General features: G+C 43.6%; 1 long non-coding RNA gene across 1 annotated transcript; it reads right to left on the bottom strand.

Moving 5' to 3' along the window:
- Nucleotides 1–1218: 1218 nt before the first annotated feature.
- Nucleotides 1219–2797, bottom strand: LOC125531880. The gene is made up of 2 exons (XR_007293584.1): nt 2553–2797; nt 1219–1802 (listed from the first exon to the last, which is right to left on the bottom strand). It is a non-coding gene; the product is annotated as an uncharacterized LOC125531880 (long non-coding RNA).
- Nucleotides 2798–12259: the final 9462 nt, after the last annotated feature.

Raw genomic sequence — 12259 nt, 5'->3', positions numbered from 1 at the left:
GAAATCCCTTTTTTATAAAGATTTTTGAAGTACATTTTTATTTGAACTTCTTGCTTAATTTATTTTGAACTTTCAAATTTTCTAAATATCAACGTCCTCGTAAGTTTTTATAAATCTCTATTTTTGTAAATGTAATGTATAATAAAAACTCTTATTTTCTCAAATGAAAACACACACCATGTAGTACGTGAACTCCTAATTGTTTTCACTTTGAAATGATCTCTAATTTTTCTAGAAAACTCATGACGGGTTAAGAGTGTCTTTTCAACACGGTAAAAGTTGTTTTGAATGATATACAAAAAACATTCAAATTACATTATGGAAATTACGTGTATGATATACTGTTGGAAAGCTTATGTTTTTTAGGAGCAATTTTCCTTCTCTATTAGTAGTAGCAGGACTTCACACATTCACCAAACATGCTAGTTAATAGAGAAAAAAATCATGCATGCGCAAGGAGCAATATGTGTGTGTGTAGTGCTACCGGTGTGAATGCCACATTGCGGAGCTCAACCTTACACAGCTTGTACTTTTTTTGTACACACATAATATTTTCCTCAAGCTCTGTAATTTATTAAATTTGAACTGCGAGAGTTAACATTTTTCTAGGTAACGCTTATTTTTTTTCTTGTATATAAACATCAAACTACTCTGTGGTTTTAATTTGCACTTCTAGATTTTATTATTTATTGACAAGAAAGCTGAGTTTCGTAGTAAACATCGAACCACTTTTGTTATTTTTAATTTGAACTTTTAATTCTTTTTATTTAGAAATGGTGAAAATTCATTTTTTATAAACTATTATTCTCGTCAATTTTTTTTGGGTTCACGGGTTAAACTTACTCAAAAATAATATTTTATTTTATTCTTCAAACTTCCTATGTTTTTTTTGAGGATCAAAACTTACTATGTTTCATGGGGTGATCCTTTTTTATTTTTTGTGCCGTGATACTTTCTTCCTTTTGTTCTCGTTTGAACTTCGTCAATTTTTAATGCTGAAGTTCCTGCGTGAATTTTTACGTGGTTTTCCCCAATGTGTTTTTGAACTTACATATTTTTCCTCAACTTCCAAACTGAAAATAGAATGCACACTAGATCAACATATGTACTCGTATAAATGAACTTTATCTCTTTTAATGAAGAAAGATGTAAGTAGACTCACGGAATGTAGCTCTTTCTAAAAGGAAAATGGCTTCCTAAAGGAACACCACGCTCAAATTTCCAAAAGTAGTTTAGACTTATAAAAGTAATCCATGTGAGTTCAACTAGACATAGTAGTGCACTCCACAAACTCCCTTATGCAGCTGACCATACAACACTACTAGTCTGCTACTATGGTCAGGTATGTGAGATAGAATCTACAAATAGATTAGAATTGCAAAGAGAAAGAGACAGAGAGAGTACACCCAGGGGGAGAATGTTGCTTGCCCGCACGACCCCAATGACACCAACTGATGTTCTAGCATTTGTTTTTCACCAACAAACTTCAGAATATATGTTGCCAGATGTACTCAGCAACACTCGTTTCAGACTTCAGTTTTCACCATCGCCTACTGCCACACTGGAGTTGCTATTGTAACTGAACTGGCATGAGAAAATTACTCGACATGCATGGATGTTCTACAGCCACACGGTCATGAACAACATAAGCTTCAGTGACAACTGAACTTCAACCAGGGGCGAAGCTGAACTTTTTGAATCTGACGCTGTAGAAAAATAAGTAAGCGTCAAACTTTTTTTTATCTCTCTATTGTCCGGTGCAGTGGAGGTAGGAACCAGCAAGCTGAACCTCGTTTCTGAACCTGAAGATATGGTAGAAGAAGAACAGTGTCAACCAAGATCTCTCTGTCATCCTTTGTGGTGTGGAGGAGAGAATACTAGGATCTAGGGGTTGAGGATGATGGTATATATACAGGCAGCCTCGTTGCCGACAATGTTGTATACACCTCCTAGCGACCATGTTGTATATATATGTCACCTGTATATATATATACCTCACACCGGGGACGAGGTGTGGACAAAGGTCGCTGGAAGGAGTTGACACGAGCATCTCCGGCGGTTCTACTCCCCCCTGTACTGAAGTTCAATCACACCGTGGGGAGTGAGCCTGCCGTTGGAGCATCTGCCACCAACAACATGGTCGGGGCTTCATCGGGAACCGAAGCCCGGGGAGGGTAGGGGCGAGCCATCGGAGCAAGAGGACGTGAAGGAAGAGGGGTGCCTGACGTCGGCGCTGGATCTGACATGTGGTTGGGGAGGGGTTGCTGGTGGCGCCGCCCGGTGGGATTAGGGTAGGTGTGTCACGGCGGCAGCCATGCACAGGTGGTGGCTCGGAGCTAGGCCTCCTCTGGTGGGTGGAGGCAGGGCAGGGGCACAGGGCGCGGCGGAATCAAACTCACGCGACTGGCCATGTCGAACTTCACAAACACCTACCAGCGCAGAGAAGGGGATGGGAGAGAGGAGGCCGTCGTGATTCGCCGTGCTCGGGGGATGGAGGAGGAACAATAGGGAGGAGGCCGTTTTCCGCGTCGCGCTTGGGGACGGAGGCTCACCGGAGCAGCACCGCCGTGAGCAACCGCCGGATCCCACGGATCTGAGCGCTGGAGGAGGCAGGGGCTGCGGCGCACCGAAGGAGGAGGGGGTGGCCTCATGCTGGATGATGCGGGGGCAGCGGCGCGACGGAGGAGGGGGTGGCGGCACGCTGGGGGAGGCAGGGGCGGCGGCGCACGGGGTGGGGCGGCGTCGGCAACCTCCTGGTGGAAACGTGTTGGTCGGGTGGGTGGGCTACAAGGTTGGAGACGCGGGGGTGGGTAGTATTTTTCTCTTTTTTCAGCTTGGTGGTTTTTAGTTCGGGAAGGATGATCCAAATAACTATTCCTAATTTTGAAAGTGTGAATAGTGCAAACCCTAGCGAACAAGCGCCGAGGCTTCAGCTTATATAATACTTGTGTATACTACTAATATAGTGGAGTGGTTTTCTTTTTCTCTCCATAACAATCGTTTTAAATTGTGTGCGAAACAAAACTCTTTATTTAACATACCAGTGAAGAAAACTACTTTCTCTGTCTTGGTTTACAGAGCATGCACGTTGTTCTAGGTTGATAATTTAACTAGCTATATGTGTATTATATGTGATGAAAAATATATATTTAGAAACTACATCCGCTTAAGAATCCAATAATATACTTGTTGTGACATATAACTCATATTTAGTTAGTCAAATGGATGACCTACAACTACATGGACACCCTATAAATCGAGACGGAGGGAGTATGATCAACTAACGATCCACGCGTCCTGGTCGCACTTCCTGTCCTTCACGTGCGGTACACTACCCTCCGTTAAGTGAACAACCACACATGCGCCAAATTATCGGAAGGGTGTGAGAGTGTGTACAAATAAAGAATTTTAATTTCAATTATCCGAAAGGTGTGAGAGTATGTACAGTTTGCTCTCTCTCAATAATTATGGTTTGTTGTGTTCGGCCGAAACTTGGTCAAACTTTACAAAGTTTGACTTCAGTCAAATCTAATATGCAGAGTTAATAAAAACAGAGGGGTACTACCCACCATCCGGGTTTTTAGTCCACACCATGTTTTAAATCAAAGTTTGACCACATATTTAGTTAAAAGCTGGACAAATAAAATTACAGGATAGCTGAAGACAAAGTTGTGAGAAGGCTTAGAAATTAATACAACACTTTTGCTCTTAGTACCAACGTGGATGCTTCTTCAAGGAAACATTTGGTTCATATCCAATTGTGTGATAAAATTGCACCAACATAAACCACTGCTCCAAGATGAACTGATAAAGGGTATTGCCTTTGTGGTAACAAGAAAAGAGCACTGATGAAAGATAGCCCGTTCTTCATTAAACATCGATCAGCTTCACCAGTCGATGCACCCATTAGACGCAACCATGAGCATCGATAGCTCATCGTGGTGTGATGCATCATCAATTTTGGCATCATGTTTGGGTCAGGCACCAATGAAGTTTGACAATCCTTACTATGGTTTGTTTCTTCTCAGTAACCAAGCTCGAGAAAGGAAGAACCGAGCAACAATGTCCATCTAATTTTGTGCAGTTTCACAAAAATTGTGGAAGACATGCCCGGGTATGGAGATGTGCATCCCTGTTTGCAAAAATATAAAAAATGATATTTAAGTAGTGTCGTTACTTTGTTTTAGTAGTGGAACAAGATTAACAACACCATCTTATTTTTCAATAAGAATTAATGAAACGTACACCAAAAAATAGAAGCATCATGATTATCTTGATGGGAACTAAAGCAGGATACCTAAAAAACTAAAGCAGGACAGAAGCATTTATTGATGCCTCTAGATGTTGGGGAATGCAGTAATTTCAAAAAAATTCCTACGCACATGCAAGATCATGGTGATGCATAGCAACGAGAGGGAAGAGTGTTGTCCACGTACCCTCGTAGACCGTAAGCGCAAGCGTTATGACAACGCGGTTGATGTAGCCGTACGTCTTCACGATCCGACCGATCCTAGTACCGAAAGTATGGCACCTCCGCGATCTGCACACTTCGGCTCGGTGACGTCCCACGAACTCATGATCCAGCAGAGTGTCGAGGGAGAGCTTCGTCAGCATGACGGCGTGATGACGGTAATGATGATGCTACCGGAACAGGGCTTCGCCTAAGCACCGCTACGAAATGAACGAGGTGGATTATGGTGGAGGGGGGCACCACACACTGCTAAGAGATCAATGATCAACTTGTGTGTCTATGGGGTGCCCCCTTCTCCCGTATATAAAGGAGTGGAGGAGGGGGAGGGTCGGCCCTCCTATGGCGCGCTCCATGGGGAGTCCTACTCCCACCGGGAGTAGGATTCCCCCCTTCCCTAGTTGGACTAGGAGTGGAAGGAAGGGAGAGAGAGAGGGGGAAGGAAAGGGGGCACCCAATTCGGATTGGGCTTGAGGGGGGCGCGCCCCCTCCTAGGCCTCCCTCTATTCTCTCCCACTATGGCCCAATAAGGCCCATATACCTCCCGAGGGGGTTCCGGTAATCTCCCGGTGCTCCGGTATATGCCCGAACTCACCCGGAACCATTCTAACGTCCAAATATAGGCATCCAATATATTGATATTTATGCCTCGACCATTTCGAGACTCCTCGTCATGTCCGTGATCATATCCGGGACTCCGAACTACCTTTGGTACATCAAAACACATAAACTCATAATACCGATCGTCACCGAACGTTAAGCGCGTGGACCCTACGGGTTCGAGAACTATGTAGACATGACTGAGACACATCTCCGGTCAATAAAAAATAGCGGAACCTGGATGCTCATATTGGTTCCTATATATTCTACGAAGATCTTTATCGGTCAAACCGCGTAATGATATACGTTGTTCCCTTTGTCATCGGTATGTTACTTGCCTGAGATTTGATCGTCGGTATCTCAATACCTAGTTCAATCTCGTTACCGGCAAGTCTCTTTACTTGTTCCATGATGCTACATCCCGTAACTAACTCATTAGCTACATTGCTTCCAAGGCTTATAGTGATGTACATTACCGAGAGGGCCCAGAGATACCTCTCCGAATCTATGCCAACTCAACAAACACCATCGGAGACACCTGTAGAGCACCTTTATAGTCACCCAGTTACGTTGTGATGTTTGGTAGCACACAAAGTGTTCCTCCGGTATTCGGGAGTTGCATGATCTCATAGTCATAGGAACATGTATAAGTTATGGAGAAAGCAATAGCAAAAAACTAAACGATCATCGTGCTAAGCTAACGGATGGGTCAAGTCAATCACATCATTCTCTAATGATGTGATCCCGTTAATCAAATGACAACTCATGTCTATGGTTAGGAAACATAACCATCATTGATTCAACGAGCTAGTCAAGTAGAGGCATACTAGTGACACTCTGTTTGTCTATGTATTCACACATGTACTAAGTTTCCGGTTAATACAATTCTAGCATGAATAATAAACATTTATCATGATATAAGGAAATATAAATAACAACTTTATTATTGCCTCTAGGGCATATTTCCTTCAGTCTCCCACTTGCACTAGAGTCAATAATCTAGATTACATTGTAATGATTCTAACACCCATGGAGTCTTGGTGCTGATCATGTTTTGCTCGTGAGAGAGGCTTAGTCAACAGGGTCTTGCAACATTCAGATCCGTATGTATCTTGCAAATCTCTATGTTCTCCCTCCTTGACTTGATCGAGATGGAATTGAAGCGTCTCTTGATGTGCTTGGTTCTCTTGTGAAATCTGGATTCCTTTGCCAAGGCAATTGCACCAGTATTGTCACAAAAGATTTTCATTGGACCCGATGCACTAGGTATGACACCTAGATCGGATATGAACTCCTTCATCCAGACTCCTTCATTTGCTGCTTCGAAGCAGCTATGTATTCCGCTTCACACGTAGATCCCGCCACGACGCTCTGCTTGGAACTGCACCAACTGACAGCTCCACCATTTAATAAAAATATGTATCTGGTTTGTGACTTAGAGTCATCCGGATCAGTGTCAAAGCTTGCATCGACGTAACATTACGACGAGCTCTTTGTCACCTCCATATACGAGAAACATATCCTTAGTCCTTTTCAGGTATTTCAGGATATTCTTGACCACTGTCCAGTGATCCACTCCTGGATTACTTTGGTCCCTCCCTGCTAAACTGATAGTAAGGCACACATCAGGTCTCGTACACAACATTGCATACATGATAGAGCCTATGGGTGAAGCATAGGGAACACCTTTCATTTTCTCTCTATCTTCTGCAGTGGTCGGGTATTGAGTCTTACTCAACTTCACACCTTGTAATACAGGCAAGAACCCTTTCTTTGCCTGATCCATTTTGAACTTCTTCAAAACTTTATCAAGGTATGTGCTTTGTGAAAGTCCAATTAAGCGTCTTGATCTATCTCTATAGATCTTGATGCCCAATATATAAGCAGCTTCACCGAGGTCTTTCATTGAAAAATTCTTATTCAAGTATCCTTTTATGCTATTCAGAAATTTAGTATCATTTCCGATCAACAATATGTCATCTACATATAATATCAGAAATGCTACAGAGCTCCCACTCACTTTCTTGTAAATACAGGCTTCTCCAAAAGTTTGTATAAAACCATATGCTTTGATCACACTATCAAAGCGTATATTCTAACTCCGAGAGGCTTGTACCAGTCCATAAATGGATCGCTGGAGCTTGCACACTTGGTTAGCATCTTTTGGATCGACAAAACCTTCTAGTTGCATCATATGTAACTCTTCTTTAAGATATCCATTAAGGAATGCAGTTTTAACATCCATTTGCCAAATTTCATAATCATAAAATGCGGCAATTGCTAACATGATTCAGACAGACTTAAGCATTGCTACGGGTGAGAAGGTCTCATCGTAGTCAACTTCTTGAACTTGTCGAAGACCTTTCGCAACAAGTCGAGCTTTGTAGACAGTAACATTACCGTCAGCGTCAGTCTTCTTCTTGAAGATCCATTTATTCTCTATGGCCTGCCGATCATCGGGCAAGTCAACCAAAGTCCATACTTTGTTCTCATACATGGATCCCATCTCAGATTTCATGGCCTCAAGCCATTTTGCGGAATCTGGGCTCATCATCGCTTCCTCATAGTTCGTAGGTTCGTCATGGTCAAGTAACATGACTTCCAAAACAGGATTACAGTACCACTCTGGTGCGGATCTTAGTTTGGTTGACCTACGAGATTCGGTAGTAACTTGATCAGAAGTTTCATGATCATCATCATTAGCTTCCTCACTTACTGGTGTAGGAATTACTAGAATTGATTTCAGTGATGAACTACTTTCCAATAAGGGAGAAGGCACAATTACCTTGTCAAGTTCTACTTTCCTCCCACTCACTTCTTTCGAGAGAAACTCTTTCTCTAGAAAGGATCCATTCGTAGCAACGAATATCTTGCCTTCGGATCTGTGAAAGAAGGTGTACCCACCAGTCTCCTTTGGGTATCCTATGAAGACACATTTCTCCGATTTGGGTTCGAACTTATTAGGTTGAAGCTTTTTCACATAAGCATCACAACCCCAAACTTTAAGAAACAACAACTTGGGTTTCTTGCCAAACCACTGTTCATAAGGTGTCATATCAACGGATTTAGATGGTGCCCTATTTAACATGAATGCAGCCGTCTGATGTCTACTACACAACCTTCTTCTTGTAGACGTTGTTGGGCCTCCAAGTGCAGAGGTTTGTAGGACAGTAGCAAATTTCCCTCAAGTGGATGACCTAAGGTTTATCAATTCGTGGGAGGCATAGGATGAAGATGGTCTCTCTCAAACAACCCTGCAACCAAATAACAAAGAGTCTCTTGTGTCCCCAACACACCCAATACAATGGTAAATTGTATAGGTGCACTAGTTCGGCGAAGAGATGGTGATACAAGTGCAATATGGATGGTAGATAAAGGTTTTTGTAATCTGAAAATATAAAAACAGCAAGGTAACTAATAAAAACAGTGAGCACAAACGGTATTGCAATGCGTTGAAACAAGGCCTAGGGTTCATACTTTCACTAGTGCAAGTTCTCTCAACAATAATAACATAATTGGATCATATAACTATCCCTCAACATGCAACAAAGAGTCACTCCAAAGTCACTAATAGCGGAGAACAAACGAAGAGATTATGGTAGGGTACGAAACCACCTCAAAGTTATCCTTTCTGATCGATCTATTCAAGAGTCCGTAGTAAAATAACACGAAGCTATTCTTTCCTTTCAATCTATCCTAGAGTTAGTACTAGAATAACACCTTAAGACACAAATCAACCAAAAAACTAATGTCACCTAGATACTCCAATGTCACCTCAAGTATCCGTGGGTATGATTATACGATATGCATCACACAATCTCAGGTTCATCTATTCAACCAACACAAAGAACTTCAAAGAGTGCCCCAAAGTTTCTACCGGAGAGTCAAGACGAAAACGTGTGCCAACCCCTATGCATAAGTTCACGAGGTCACGAAACTCGCAAGTTGATCACCAAAACATACATCAAGTGTATCACGTGATATCCCATTGTCACCACAGATAAGCACATGCAAGACATACATCAAGTGTTCTCAAATCCTTAAAGACTCAATCTGATAAGATAACTTCAAAGGGAAAACTCAATCCATCACAAGGAGATAGAGGGGGAGAAACATCATAAGATCCAACTATAACAGCAAAGCTCACGATACATCAAGATCGTGCCCTGGCATCCAAGAACCACGAGAGAGAGAGAGATAGATCAACACATAGCTACTGTACAATACCCTCAGCCCCGAGGAGAACTACTCCTCCTCCGTCATGGAGAGCACCGGGATGATAAAGATGGCCACCGGAAAGGGATCTCCCCCCTCCGGCAGGGTGCCGGAACGGGTTCTAGAATTGGTTTTCGGTGGTACGGAGGCTTCTGGCGATGGAACTCCCGATCTATTGTGCTCTCCGATGTTTTTAGGGTATATGGATATATATATATATATATATAGGTGAAATAAGTCGGTCAGGGGAGCCATGAGGGGCCCACGAGGGTGGGGGGCGCGCCTCCCTGTCTCGTGCCTCCCTCGAAGCTTCCCTGACGTCTACTCCAAGTCTCCTGGATTGCTTCCGTTTCAAAAATAAGTTCCGTGAAGTTTCAGGTCAATTGGACTCCGTTTGATTTTCCTTTTCTGCGATACTCTAAAACAAGGAAAAAACAGAAACTGGCACTGGGCTCTGGGTTAATAGGTTAGTCCTAAAAATAATATAAAAGTGTTTAATAAATCCCATAAACGTCCAAAACATATAATATAATATCATGGGAAAATCAAAATTATAGATACGTTGGAGACGTATCAGCATCCCCAAGCTTAATTCCTGCTCGTCCTCGAGTAGGTAAATGATAAAAACAGAATTTTTGATGAGGAATGCTACCTAACATATTTATCCATGTAATTCTCTTTATTGTGGCAAGAATATTCAGCTCCGAAAGATTCAAGACAAAAGTTTAATATTGACATAATAATAATAATACTTCAAGCATACTAACAAAGTAATCATGTCTTCTCAAAATAACATGGCCAAAGAAAGCTATCTCTACAAAATCATATAGTCTGGCTATGCTCTATCTTCATCGCACAAAATATTTAAATCATGCACAACCCCGATGACAAGCCAAGCAATTGTTTCATACTTTTGATGTTCTCAAACTTTTTCAACTTTCACGCAATACATGTGTAAAGCCCCGTATGTAACTTGCCATATTTGTACTCTGACTCTAGCCATTTTCGGCTCTAAGTTATGAGATTCGTGGTTGGGTTCTTGTCTTTGTTTTGCTTTTTGTTCATGTCATGCATTTCATATCATGTCATCATGTGCATCGCATTTGCATACGTGTTCGTCTCATGCATCCGAGCATTTTCCCCGTTGTCTGTTTTGCAATCCGACACTCCTACGTCCTCCGGCGCCCCCCTTTTGCCTCTTTTCGTGTGTGGGTGTTAAACCTTCTTGGAATGGACCGAGATTTGCCAATCAGCCTTGGTACACCACCGGTAGACCGCCTGTCAAGTTTCGTTCCATTTGGAGTCCGTTTGATACTCCAACGGTTAACCGAGGAACCGTAAAAGCCTCTTGTGTGTTGCAGCCCAACACCCCTCCAAAATGGCCCAATAACCCATCCAAAACCCCTCCATCCTCTCAGCCGTTCGATCACGACCGCGTGGCTGAAAACCGCTCTCCATTTGGACACTCCCACCTCCTTCTATGTATATATAGGTGCCCCTTCCTCCATTTTCGCGGACGAAACCCTGAAAAACCTCCCCCGCCGCCACTGGACGCGTCCGCGATGGCCGGACACGTCCGCCGCCGCTGCCCGGACCAACCGCAGTGTGCCACTTGGCGGCGCCACCGCCCCCGTGCCGCCGGCCCGCCCGAGCCCGAGGACGGCCCCCACGGCCCGTCTCTCCACGCCGCCGCCCGCGAGCCTCGCCGTCCCACGCGCCGAGCTTCCGGCCCGCTCCGCCGCAGCGCGCCACCGCGTCCGCCACGCCGGCCAGCCGCCGGAGTAGCCGCGCCTCCCACGCCCGCTTGACGCCGCCCCTCCGCCGCCGGCGCGCCACCACGACGCCATCGTCGGCCTCCTCCTTGCGCAGCTCCGTCCACTCCGGCCGCCGCCCCCTGCCTTCTCCGGCGAGCACCCCTCCTTCTCCGGCGAACTCACTCCGGTCAGCCTCGTCATCCGTGCCGCCCAAATCCAGATCTGGAAAACCCTAGGGTTGCCCTCGTTTCATCTCTAAGTCATTTTATTTTGCATTCTGTAGCCCTGTTCCACATGCCATAACTTCCCATCCGTAGATCCTTTTTGTGCGTGCCATATATGAAAATGTTCATCAGGATGTGCTCTTCATTTTGTTCCATTGTGACCATGCTTGTTTGAGTCCATCTTGATGCCTAAAATGCTGTTGCAACAGTGCTTCATAATGTTAGTTTCTGTTTCTTAACAGATTATGAGCATTTGTTATTTTTGCCATGATTTATGTGTGCCTCCTATGAACTTGAGCCCTACATGTGTTTTGGGCTATGCCATGCCATCTTTACAGGGGTGTATGCCATGTATTTTTGTGATCAATGTGGTGACTAGCACAAGCATGCAAAGTGGCTCTCGTGATGTTGCTGATTTCAGGGACTTAGAATTCTTCTAAGTCATTTCCCTGATGTTATTTTTATGCCATGTATTCATGTTGCTACAGAGTGATCCATGCCTCTTTTGAGCATGTTCAGTAATGATGATGTTGAGATATTGTTATGTTCTATACATCCATGTGTTCGTTTGCAATTATGGAGTAGCCTAGGATGACTCAATCTTGCTCTACTTTTGCTATAAAATGTTCCTGGCAGATTGTTTACGTGTTAATCAATTTTGCCAAGGTTGTTGTAGTTGATCCATGCATGCTATGAGTTTGTTCTTTCCATGGTTAGCTACTTGATCATGTCTTCTTGCCGGGTGTATGTTTAGTTTGTCATGCAATTCCTTGTGATGAGTGTATCGAGCTCGAAAACATGCCTGCGTAACTCTGTTTTTGCCATGTCCAGTTTTCTGCTAAGTCTGAATCTGTTAACGAAACTTGCTATGTTTACGTGGGTGCCATCATATCTTCTGATCCCTTTTGGCTTATGGTCAGTAAGGTACTTTTGTTATATACTTTGAGTAGTTTCATGCCATGCCTTGCTTTTCCATGATATGTTCCTGTAGCATGTTG

Source organism: Triticum urartu, unplaced genomic scaffold (genome assembly GCF_003073215.2).
Source record: "Triticum urartu cultivar G1812 unplaced genomic scaffold, Tu2.1 TuUngrouped_contig_828, whole genome shotgun sequence".
Classification (NCBI taxonomy): Eukaryota; Viridiplantae; Streptophyta; class Magnoliopsida; order Poales; family Poaceae; genus Triticum; species Triticum urartu.
This window is presented reverse-complemented; position numbering and strand designations above follow the sequence as displayed.